Genomic DNA, 10383 nt, shown 5'->3' on the forward strand with positions numbered 1-10383 from the left:
TTTCATTGTTCCAGTATGTTGTGATGTTCAGCTATTTTAGACTTTCTGAGATGATCACCAAGTGGTGAAAGGATACATTAAAACATGGCTGCAAAGACTAGCTTGGTAAGGAAAGGGAGCCACAACTCTGGCCTCCCTGGCTGGTTATGGTATACACTGTTTTTCTTTTGCCCCACATTCCTCTTGGAATTCCACTTTCCCCACTTCCTTTCATATTTATCTATATTTATTAGATTTTATACTGCCCTCTCATATGGCTTCACTTGAACCCTTGCCTCTATCACCTTTCCCCTCTTCCCTTAGTCTTATTCAGCTGTTGCTAATTCATATGGCCATATTATCAAAATATCCCCCCAATGCAACCATAAATGCATGTTGAGTAGAGTTTTTTCCTTTGTCTTGCAATCTGTTGCTCCCTTTAGGAGGCGGTATATTAATCACTAAACATGCAAATTGGGTTTTACATGACGGAAAAGACTGGTGCTGCTACTGTGTCCAGGAGGATATTTTGGGGGCTCCCTCTCAGTTTCTCCATTGCAGCTTTAAGATACTTCCCATTGCTCCCTATGCCAGCAAAGTAAATTAGGAGGAAAGAGACTTACAGCAGTGTGGTAGATAATAGAATCATAGACTAACACAGTTGGAAGGGACCTTATGGGTCATCTAGTCCAACCCCCTGCACTATGCAGGACACTCACATCCCAATCGCTCATATACTGTAACCTGCCACCCCTTTGCCTTCACAGAATCAACCTCTCCGTCAGATGACTATTTAGCCTCTGTTTAAAAATTTCCAAAGATGGAGAATCCACCACCTCCCAAGGAAGCCTGTTCCACTGAGAAACTGCTCTAACTGTCAGGAACTTCTTCCGGATGCTTAGATGGAATTTCTTTTGAATTAATTTCATCCCATTCATTCTGGTCTGTCCCTCTGGGGCAAGAGAGAACAATTCTGCTCCATCCTACATATGGCATCCTTTTAAATACTTGAAGATGGTTATCAGATCCCCTCTCAGTTGTCTCCTCTCTAGGCTAAACAGACCAAGCTCCCCCAACCTTTCTTCATACGCCTTGGTCTCCAAACCCCTCACCATCTTTGTTGCCCTCCTCTGGCCACGTTCCAGTTTGTCAACATCCATCTTCAATTGGGGTGCCCAAAACTGAACACAGTACTCCAAGTGAGGCCGAACCAGAGCAGAGTAAAGTGGTACCATCACCTCCCATGATCTGGACACGATACTCCGTTTGATACAGCCCAAAATCCCATTTGCCTTTTTAGCCACTGAGTCACACTGCTGACTCATGTTCAATGTATGGTCTACTAGGACTCCTAGATCCTTTTCGCACATGCTACTGCCAAAACAAGTCTCCCCCATCTTATACTGGTGTATTTGGTTTTTCCTACCTAAATGCAGAACTTTACATTTGTCCCTATTGAACTTCATTTAGCCCACTTCTTGAGCCTATCAAAATCATTCTGTATTCTGTTGCTGTCTTCAGTTGTGTTTGCTACCCCTCCCAGTTTAGTATCATCTACAAATTTTATAAGTATTCCCTCTAATCCCTCATCCAAATAATTTATAAATATGTTGAACAGGACAGATCCTTGGGGTACTCCACTTGTCACTCTTTTCCAAGAAGATGCTGAACCACTAACAACCACTACGATTTGTCAACCAGTTATTGATCCAGTTATTGATCCACCTGACAGAATTAGGATCCATACCTCTTTTTACCAACTTGTCAACAAGAATATCCTGTGGAACGTTATCAAAAGCTTTACTGAAATCCAGATAAACTATGTCCATGGCATTCCCCTGGTCCAGCAAGGTAAGTCACTTTCTCAAAAAAAGAGATAAGGTTGGTCTGACATGACTTGTTCTTGTGAAACCCATGCTGAGTCATAGAAATCACAGCTCTCAATTCTAGCTGCTCAAGGACCGAGTGTTTTGATTATTTGTTCCAAAATTTTGCCAGCTACAGATGTCAAGCTGATGGGTCGATAATAATGATGTGATTGAATTTTATTGTGAGAGTTCCCAAAACATTGTCTGCAATTTCATGAGAGTGAGCCTTTCCAAGTAAATATGCTCTGGAGGGGTACAGATTATATGTCTCAAATCAGTTCAGAATAACCATAAAACAAATGTGTGCTTCAAAATGCAATCCCATTTCGTCCCTGTAAATCATCATGAGTGTCTTGTATGCACTGAACTGCCATCAATTCTTGTTCAGTCTTTTTATATTTGTTGCTAAGCTGTAGAGAAAAATATGAGTGTTTTCTGTAAAGATGCAATTCTGCCAAAGCCTTAAGTAGCAGCGTGACATAATCCTGAAAATGAGCGGATCTTGAGTGCTGGCCTTCCTTTCCTCTTGACAGGATTGCCTAGTAGTCTAAACTACGTCTGCTCAGAAGTGAGTCCAGTTATTTTCAGCAGAGCTCATGGTAACTTAAAGTAGCACACTTCCCACTGAATTACATAAGGCTTCTGAGGGGACACACATTGGGTTGCATTATCATTGTTAGCTTTTCTTTTTAATTGCAATGGTTCAGAAGGCCAGTGCACCTAGTTTACTGAACAAAGAAGCCTTGTCAGTCTAGAAGGACAGAGAAGAAGGAGGTTTGTCTGGAGGGCTCATTCACATAAATAGACTGTATCCAGGAAATTCTTAAAACAACTTTAGAGCTGCTCTGACTTTCAGTTTTTGCTTTGGTCTATTTCTGTCAGTATGCAGGAATCATTGCTGTCACTTCTCAGAACAAATATGTTTTGCTGGACAGTGAGGTGAATATTGTCCTCTTCAAATAGGCCATGATGCAGTTTCCCAAAAGCAAAATAAAATAAGAGTCCTATCTCTCACTTTCTTTGTAGATTACATCTGCTTCACCTTCCCCAGTGGGAATTCAGATAGCAGCAGCTGGCAAGCTCTGCACCTGGTGCTGGGGCAGCTGAGGTTGTCTAGAAAGGCTCTGCCATCTATCGTTGGCAGCGCCAGCTGTGAGGCAAAAGCAGTGCTTTCCAGTCGGTGGCATGAGAAATTCAGTTGAAGGTTGGCCATAAAACACATTGAACAGTGAAGTGTAATGATCTTGCTCTAACTGCCATTGCACAGGTGTTAGTGAATTAGAGTGGGGAGGATTTTGAAAGTCGTGTTTTTGCTGAAAGCAAGGCTATCTCAGTCACAAGAATGATTTCCATATTTTTTAGCTGCAATCTGACTTGGGAGTCACTTAATCCTTCTGCTGCAGACCACTTTCCCCAATTATTTTTAAAGTCTGCTTTTTGTTAAGTTGGAAAAAAGATGCCGCTCTCTCACCCTCCCATTCAGGGAGCTAAAACAGTTGGAAAGTTTCTTCGGCCACCATCACGTGTTGGGTCAAACAGTGCATTATCAAGGCCTATGATGAAGTCCAGGGCAAGACTGTTCCAGGGAAGATCATGGCGCACTCCACTTGTGCCGTAGCGTCATCCACAGGCTTCTCCATCAGTGCGCTGGTGGTGGAAATCTGCCATATGGCTACATGGTCATTTTCTCCACCTTCATGAGACACTACCACAGAGACCAGTTGGTCTCTCCGGAGGCTGACTTTGGCTGTCGTGTCTTGCAACAAATAACTCCACAGTTAATGCAACATGTAGTCTCCCACCCCGGCCACAGCTTGGGTCCTGCTAACCACTCTGAATTACTTCGCCCCCCCCCCCCCTGTAGGACAACAAAACATTGGACTCGCCTGAAGGTTTCTTCTCTCCAGTGGGGTGAAGTCATTTACATCCCACCCAAAGGATAGAGTGCGCATTCACACACACATACAAAAACACACACATTAAATAAACCGACAAGCAAGCAAATAACAGCCTGACATTATATGAAAATGCAGCAGGGCTTGGGAACAACTGGAAAGTCAGGCTCTGGTCACCAGCTAAGTGGCTGCAATACATTTGCATTACAATTGCTCTACCAAGGCAAGCAGAGGTGTGACCTAACCACTCTGGATGACTTGGGCTCCACTGTAGGAGAGCATAATTTTCTCTCACATATTGCATTTTCAACTATCTAGAAGGAAAGGAAGAACTCGGGACTATCCATATTTCCCACATGTGTGAGGTTTTGGAGGTGTAGCTATGTGCTGGTGAGATCATAACGGGTTCTGTAGCATTTGCAACAGTGCAACCAAGGCCAGAGACTATTGGGGTTGTGTGTTGTTGTATGGACCCCATAAGGGCTGTTAAACAAGAACTGGCCCGCAGTATTGGGGAGGAGGGAATTTGTAACCATGTGTCATGGAAGTAAGAAATAAAATGAAATTGGGAAGACTCCTTCGTTTAAACCAGCTGCAGCTTTCTATAATGGTGCTGCCTTTCTTGCTTCAAACCAGTTTTCATGACTGACCAGAATCTGATTGTAACTGTGTTGATTTTCTTTCTTTCAAGTTAACATTACTGATAATGTCCACTGGTACAGCTTCACAGCTTGAGAAGATTTTTTTTTTTTGTTAAAGCAGAGACTGAATATGCAGAGGGATATAGACAGCTGACTGTCCCTTCCGAGGGGACTTTTCTTTTCCACCACTTTAACTATTTTGATTCCTAGCTTTATATGGCTGATTTGAGTTCCTGAATCAGTTGGAGAGCATGTTCTGGCTTTATGATTGCTTCTATTTGAACCACTGAGGGAGGCAAACTTTCCTGGACTCTTTTGGAATCCTGATCTTTTAGGAGAGAAGTCGGTCTCTCAGCCCAAAAATGTCTGCAGAGCACAGACAGCTTTTGCTCCATCTGACAAGCTGAGACCAGTTTTCTGAGTGGGAAGGCAACCATAGAGACTACATAGTGTGACCAATTGCAAGATGGAGAGATTAATACTTCACAGGATTTGCATGCTGTGCTGAAAACATGCTGCCTAAATGACATCCTAAAATTAAAACGAGAATCTAGTGGCACTGGCTGAGCTTTAGGGAGTCAGAGTTCACTTCCACAGATACATCCATCCCCACTCATCTGTTGCTCGTAACTCTAGTTTACATCACAGCTATGGCTGAATATTCCCATGCATCTGATGAAGTGGATTCAGACTCACTGGAAGACACCCTGGAAAACATCTTGTGAGTCTGTCAGATACCACTGGGCTCCTGTTTTATTTTGCTGCTGTACCTAAACACAGCTACTTACCTGATATGATAAAGTTGAAAATATGACATCTCACATTTCAGTATTACTTTCCCCAAACAGATCCTTTTTAACAACCAAAAACTGCTGATAGGAATCATTTATATTCAGGATCCTGAAATGGCTTTACATATCCTCTGGCAAGGAAAATAAACAGGAGCCTTGTGGCATGTAAAAACTAGTGGGCTTTCTAGTAGAGCAGAACTGACAGAGCCTTGATCATTTCTGGAGACAGAGAATGTGCTCTTGTGCTGAGCCAGGGTGCCTTCTTTTAAGCTGAATATGATGCTGGATCATCTTTTCATATTGCTGTTGCCCCCATCTTGAGCAGAACCCCTGTGTCTTTAACGTCTGCCCAAAAGGGATTAAAAGAGGCACTAGTACTCCCGCTGCTCAAAAAACCATCCCTGGATCCACAGAAGCTGGACAATTACTGCCCCGTCTTGCACTTAGCGTTTCTGGGGAAGCTGGCTGAAAGAATATCAACATTCCTGGAGGAGACTTCAGCCCTTGACCCATTTCAGTCGGGTTTCCGACCTGGCCATGGGGTAGAGACAGTGCTAGTCGCCCTGATGGATGACCTCTGCTACCAGCTGGACCGAGGTAGGTCAGCGCTGCTTGTACTATTAATCTTTCAGCAGCATTTGACACAGTTGATCATGAGCTCTTAGCTCACCACCTCACTGACGCTAGGATACGGGGGACAGGCCTCAAATGGCTGATCTCCTTCCTTTCGAGTTGTGGACAGAGGGTAGAAATAGGAGAGAGAGTATCTAATCATCACCAGCTCACATGTCGAGTCCCACAGGAGCAGTCCTCTCTCCCATCTTATTTAACATCTTTGCTCAGCTGGTGCAAAGGTTTGGGCTGGGTTGCCATCAATATGCAGATGACACCCCGCTCTTCTTCCTGATGGATGACCAACCTGACTCTCCCCCAGAATCCTGGGCCCAGTGTACCTGAGAGACTGTCTCTCTGCCTATACCCCCAAAAGAGCACTACGCTCTGCCACCGCCAACTGGCTAGTATTCCCTGGCCCCAAAGAAGTACGTCGGACCTCAACAAGGGCCAAAGCCTTCTTCTGTACTGGCCCCCACGTGGTGGATTGAGTTCCCTGAAGAGATCAGGGCCCTGGTCGAACTCCAAGAATTCCGCAGGGCCTGCAAAAGAGATCTCCTCCACCAGGCATTTGACTGAGACTAATTCAAACTCAAAACATCCAACCTAAAAAACATCTGGCAGTCCCCCTTAACTCATACCCTCCATAATCTGAAGGATTCTGACTTCCCTAGGGGTTGTTCTATTGAAATTGTTAAATGAATAATTATAGTAATCTGTTAAACTTATATTTGTTGTTACAACTGTTACAACTGTTACTGATAGATTATGTTGTGACTGTTACTGAAAATATGATGTTGTTTCCCACAACGTTCCATGTAAACCACCCTGGGCCATATAGAAATGGCAGTATAAAAATCCAAATGAATGAATGAAAAGCTTGAAATCTATCTAAACAATCTAATCAATATCTAAACAAATAAATGTTTGTGTAAGTTTTAGGGGATGGGGGTTGGCATGGCAGCTTTCTGCCTGTCCTACAGAGCCAGGTGTAAAGGCGGTATTGGAACACGGAGAAACCGTTGTCCCATTTTCTAATAATTCACTGCACTACTCCTTCCTCCTGTTCCCACCCCCCCCCCCACCCCGGCCAAGCTTGTGTGGCTATTTGGAGAGGAACCAGGGCTGCAGATGGATTTTTTTTTTTTTTTTGCTCTGGTGAGTTCTGTGGTTTGAGCCCTCCTTCTAATTTTACAGGCGGTGTGATTTCATGCATGGGATGAAGTAAAGCTCTGCTAAAATGGAGTAGTCATAACGATACACTCACTTACCCAGATATGCTCCACACACACTCTCTCACACACACCTTCCCTTCTGTCGCTGTAACTGTGATGATTTTGGCTCGGCTGTGCAAACCACAGGCACCTTGGGAGATTTACCAAATTGGCCTCCCCTCCTCCAAGGACAGGCAGGGGGAGAAGGGGGCAGCCTTGGATAGGAAGTGGTTTCTCTTTCTGTTACAATGCTTGATTTCTTCCCTTCCTCCACCTCCCCACCCAGCTTTCCCCCCTCTCCCTAGTGGACATGAATCCTCCAAGCAAAAAAGGGGGTTGAGAAATACACCCACCTTTTCCAAATTTAAGCCTTACTTAAATTCCCAAGGGAAATGAGCAAGGCTGAAGGCCTGGGTGGGTGTCAAGGTATTTTCAGCTGCTGGGTGTGTTTATCCCCACAGACTTTCCACAAGAAGCTATTAGGAGGCCTAAGGAGGGTTTTGCACTGGATTGCCCTAAATTCTAGGGTTGTCATCTTTATGACCCCTCATGCAGGGCACTTGTATCTTCTTTAAAAAAAAATTCAAAACAGTGGGCAAAACCTTTTTAGCCTCCAGCCTCCAGGCTGAGAGAAGCTGTCCTTACAGAATGTATCTGCAGTCCAGGGCACAGGATCTCTGCTGGGGCATGAGTGGCAGCTAAGCCTGGAACGTGTGACGTACTGAGGCTGCCTCTCCTCAGCCTCTGCAGAGTGCTTTCTTCTCTCTGAGTAATCATTGTTTCAGGAACCTGAGCTGCAATGTTATTTAGACATTTATACCCCACTTGCCCCCAAACCAGGTTACAACATCCCCTCATCCATAATATTTGCTCTGCTTCTGATCCTTGTGCCCAGAACCACCTCTGTTTCTTACTCCTATCTGCTGCCAAAGATGGACCCACTGAGGCCTAGGCCCCAAGACACCACATTTTAGAAAATATTTTTCTGCTTCATGTACTGCTTTGAGGGCAGAAAGAAAAGCAAGATGGTACCAATTATACACACAGGATGCACAAGATTACAGATGTAATTCCTTTAGATATCCTACTTGTTGTGCATACCCCTGGCATTTTCACATCCTTCTGGCTTCCTAACCTCCACCATTTCTATAAGAACGCTGGAACTGGTGAATGTTTAGGTCACTAGTACGGTTTTTAAGATAAAAGTCAACATTTGCACTGAAGGATGCAAATGTAGTCTCTAAGGCAGGGCCTTCAAGCTATCTGAACTTGGGAAGAGAGAACAGGTTTCCTCCTGAGGACTGACAAAGGTTTATTTTCTATAAACAGGTGTGAAGTGGTAATAAAGGGCATCCTTTATGTCAGGTGTCTATTTATATTGTATAGATCTTGGATTAGAGATAGGGACTTCTAGGGCAAAACATGTGATTTCAGGTAGATGGCAGCCCTGACACCTTTGGTTATAAGCCATTTCCACAAATTCACAGCCCCTCACTCCCACTTCTTCTATATATAATTCAGCTATAACACGAGGTAGGAGGTGTGATTCTATTTTAGACCATTTTCCAGTGACATGTTCTTTTCTCTTCCAGCATCCATTGGTGGGCCTATATCATTTTTTCTAGCATTTATACTTGCTCGTTGCCCATCTCTTGATTTCTGTTCCATAGCAGCCATATTTCACATACAAGCACAAATAGCACTAGGGAAGCACAGTGGTATTACTAATATGATGGGCGAAAAGGATTTCCTAGATCCATATCCCTTTCTGTCCACTTTGTACTAGGACTCACTGTATCCACAAAATGGAAGGGATGGATCCTTTCCTTGTCAGATCTTGAAAACTAAGCAAGGTTGGCTCTGGTAACATTTGGGTGGGAGACCTCCAAGGAATTCCAGGGTCATGATGTGGAGGCAGGCAATGGCAAAACCACCTCGGAACATCTCCTGCCTTGAAAACCCCATGGGGTTGTCATAAGTCAGCTGTGATGTGATGGCACTTTGCACCCATGACTTTTCCCAAGCCATTTCCATTGAGGCTTGCCGGGCATCTACTGCTCTGTTCTTTTGGTGGCAGGTCAAAACATTATTTTTCTTTTTAACCCACAGCTTTTAACTGAGGGGGGTTCACCTTTTTTTTTTAAGTTTTTTTAGTCTATTTCTATAGACTATTTATAGTCTATTTCTAGCCTGGGTTGAAGGCTAGAAGCTACGTTGTATCTATACTGTAGGCTGCATTATGTTGTTTTGTTACTTGTTTTAATATCAATAATATGATAATGGTAGTTGCTTGTTTTTAATTTTATTGATTATTTTATTGATCTGCAGGAGCAGATCTATGGAGACCAGCATATGCATTTCCCAAATAAATACAGCTGCCAGGATGCTAGTAAGCACTGGCTGTCTTCTAAGGCAGGGGTAGTCAACCTGTGGTCCTCCAGATGTTCACAGACTACAATTCCCATGAACCCCTGCCAGAAAACGCTGGCAGGGGCTCATGAGAATTGTAGTCCATGAACATCTGGAGGGCCCCAGGATGACTACTCCTGTTCTAAGGCACACAAGGACCGTCCAAAATGCCATAGAAGCCCTTGCAAGATGGACAGCTCAACGGGAGTGCCCTGGGAATTCCCACAGAGGTGAAGGAACTGACTTCTCATACCGTACTTCACTGGGGCAGAAGGAGGCATCTGGCCTGGTCCTCTAGGAACTGCAGAGGTGCAGCTTCTTCCCTCAACCACAGTTAGAGCAGCCTGGTGGGGCACACTCAGAGAGGGGAGCATACTTCTGATCTATTTTGGATCTTTCATTTATTTTACTTATTAACTGGTCAAGGCAACACTTTTCTTGCTCTCCTCGGCTGTTGTCACCGACATGTGGACTGGATGAAGTGGCAGATTCTGGAGGTCTCAGTAAAAGACAACAAGTCCTACACTGCTGAGTTTATTTTTATAGGTTTACCACCAAATTGACTTTTATAGATTTGCTAGTATTTAGGGAATGGGCACAAATTATTTTAGGCAGTCTGTGATCCCCTATACAAAATTGTAGTTATTGACACAGAATACCCCCTCTTAAAAAATCTGGAAGGTGAGACAAAAGAAATCAGTAAAAGAACACTTGTTTTTTCATGGGCCTATATGTTTCAGCCTTTGATTGGATCTTCTTGCTCAGGAAACTAAATGGTTTGGGGCTGGTTTGGATTTAAAAAAAAACTGTTGATACACCTCAGGAAAGGGATCTGGAAAAGGGAGAGCAAAGATGATTTTGGTTGGGGTTTTGCAGCAATTTTTAAAGCACTGTTATTGCTGCAGCAGAACCTCCGTAACTGCTCAGGAAGTGGAATTTGTGGTTTTAGGGGCTGAGCTCTGAAGGGGTGTTTA

Source organism: Paroedura picta, chromosome 4 (genome assembly GCF_049243985.1).
Source record: "Paroedura picta isolate Pp20150507F chromosome 4, Ppicta_v3.0, whole genome shotgun sequence".
Lineage (NCBI taxonomy): Eukaryota > Metazoa > Chordata > Lepidosauria > Squamata > Gekkonidae > Paroedura > Paroedura picta.